Source organism: Cyprinodon variegatus, unplaced genomic scaffold (genome assembly GCF_000732505.1).
Source record: "Cyprinodon variegatus isolate N-32 unplaced genomic scaffold, C_variegatus-1.0 Scaffold8, whole genome shotgun sequence".
NCBI classification, from domain to species: Eukaryota; Metazoa; Chordata; class Actinopteri; order Cyprinodontiformes; family Cyprinodontidae; genus Cyprinodon; species Cyprinodon variegatus.
In genome coordinates, this window is record NW_015150461.1 from 778,561 (window position 1) to 780,822 (window position 2,262).

The 2,262-nt window shown below is 38.5% G+C and overlaps 1 protein-coding gene across 1 annotated transcript in view; it reads right to left on the reverse strand.

The window, feature by feature from the left end:
• Positions 1-2,195, reverse strand: part of pdlim7 (PDZ and LIM domain 7) — a 56,651-nt gene extending 54,456 nt beyond the window's left edge. Inside the window, exon 1 of the mRNA XM_015377379.1 lies at positions 2,004-2,195. The gene's annotated coding sequence lies outside the window, so the exon portion shown is untranslated. The remainder of the gene's footprint in view (positions 1-2,003) is intronic.
• Positions 2,196-2,262: the final 67 nt, after the last annotated feature.

The window sequence follows — 2,262 nt, forward strand, 5'->3', positions numbered from 1 at the left end:
TGTCAAGAATCGATGCAGTAGATCATGAAAATTAGAATCACGATGCATCATCATGACGATTATTTTGCACACCCCTAATATGGAGTCATGGAACGAAAGGAATTTCTCCCAGGAATTATTAAAGTATTTCTGATTCTGATCCCTGGTTGGTGGGACAGGTGTTGTGTATGAAACGGTGCCCAGCTTGAAAGAGCTCCTGTGTGTAGCTGAATGTGTGCATTGATGATTAAAATACATCTTCTGCCTCCATTTATCTGTTTACTACAGTGTGTTGAATTCATGTTAATGTGGATTTAAAGACATTTCATTTAGTGGAAAAAATTGCAGAGGGGGAATATTGAAAAAAAGGCCATTAACACAAAACTTTCGCGACCCCCATGCAGTTCTTCCGCAGAGCCCCTAGGGGTCGCAGACCCCCTGTTGAAGACCTCCACCCTACACCATCTTCTTCCCATGTGGCTGTAGCGCAGATACTTTTTCGTTTAAACACATTCTCCAATTTCTTATTTAATTTCTGCTTTAAAAAATCTATAGTCCATAAAATAATCTTCCCCGAGTGGGGTGAAATAGTCACCTCCTGTTGCCATGGTGACTTAATGGCAACAGACTTTTTAATGGCTTTTTATCCTTTTTATGTACGTGCAAAACTGAATGGATCTACTCAGAGTTGATTAAACTAACTCACAGCAGCTTTTATAAAACCAAGTTTCCAACCTTAGGCTAGATCAATTCAGAGTTGAGCATTTGAGCCCGAGTTTGTTAAACCTGCTTTATCAAACGGGCCCCTGTGAGACAGAGGCCCTCAAGGACTGATGTTGGATATGCTTGGATTAGACTGATGTAAAAAAATAATAATTGGTGTCGGCATCTGCCTTAAAGAACCTTCCGCGTTTAAAAAACAACAACAAAATAGATTATCCCCATAAATGCTTCAAATTATATTAAATTCTGTATGTTTGTGTTGCGACAACACACCTGGACGATGACCTGGATGATTCCCAGTCATCCAGGTCATCGTCATTACAAAAAAGTTAAAAAAACGAACCACTAGACTCTGTTTCCAAGTTTAAAGATGTTTCGCTTCCCATAAAAATGTCTGGATTAGTGTTAAGTTTCAAGGTTTATAGAGTGGACCAACACGTTTTATAACATAAATAGTTTATAACACACACCAATCCAGATTAAGCATATAAAAAAAGATGTTAAAATCTAATCTCATCTAGCCAATCATGGTAGGTGATTTTACTCCTAATCAACAAGAGCTTTTGTAGTTTCAAGAAATAGGAAAATAAACAAATAAATAAATAAATAAATAATAAAGAATTTACTGAATCTAATATTTGTCTTTTTTCTGTCTGTATTTTTTTTTTCTTTATTTTTTTGATCCCTGGAAAAAAAACAACAGCTGATTTCAAGCTCTTCATCATTACTACTGATCATTATGCTGTGCATGACAAAAATGTAAGTTTCCAAACTGTACTGACAGAAGTTTTGAACTTGATATTTCCACATGTGTGTGAACAGAAACAGCCACAGCAGCAACATGCAGGTCACACCAGCACTTTCATTCAGCTGTTAAACAGGCAGTTAATGCAACCCTGAAAAAACATCATATTCATTTATATTGGATTAATTAAAACCATAGAATTATATAATCTTAAATTATTTCTGAAACTTTGTTTGTTTTTTTTGTTTGTTTGTTTAAAGGAGCTTTAATCGGTCAGAAACACGCGGAGGGAGTTTATAGAGCTGCTTTCAAATGATTTTAAGAGAAGTGCTAATTAAAGCTCATGCTGTGCAGACTCACAACTGTGGAAAAAGTTGGACGAGAATGAAAGACAAAAACAAAACAAAAACAAACTAGAAAATCTCTTAAAGTTAAGAGAAGTCCCCTGCAGCAGGACACAGGCGGCTCATTAGATGTGGAACAACACACCCAAACTGCCGCTGAAAGTTGTTTTAAAGACTTTTCCTCACAGACAGAAAGCAGAACAGCAGCTCACCTCTTCTTCCTCCTTCTGTTCGCTGGACGTGACGAAGAAAAACCTGCGAGCGATAAGAAACAAAGTCCGTCTGAAGTCAACTCTGGAGTTTTACTCCTCAAAGCGGAGGTCAAGGAGCCGCAGTAAGTCCTCCTCCTCCTGCTGAGTCTTCCAGCAGGACCCCGCTGTGACGTAACGTGTCACGTGGGTGCGGTCTCCATTGTTGTGCCGCGCGCATGTCTGCTCCCTCTCACCATCATCATCATCACCATCATCATCA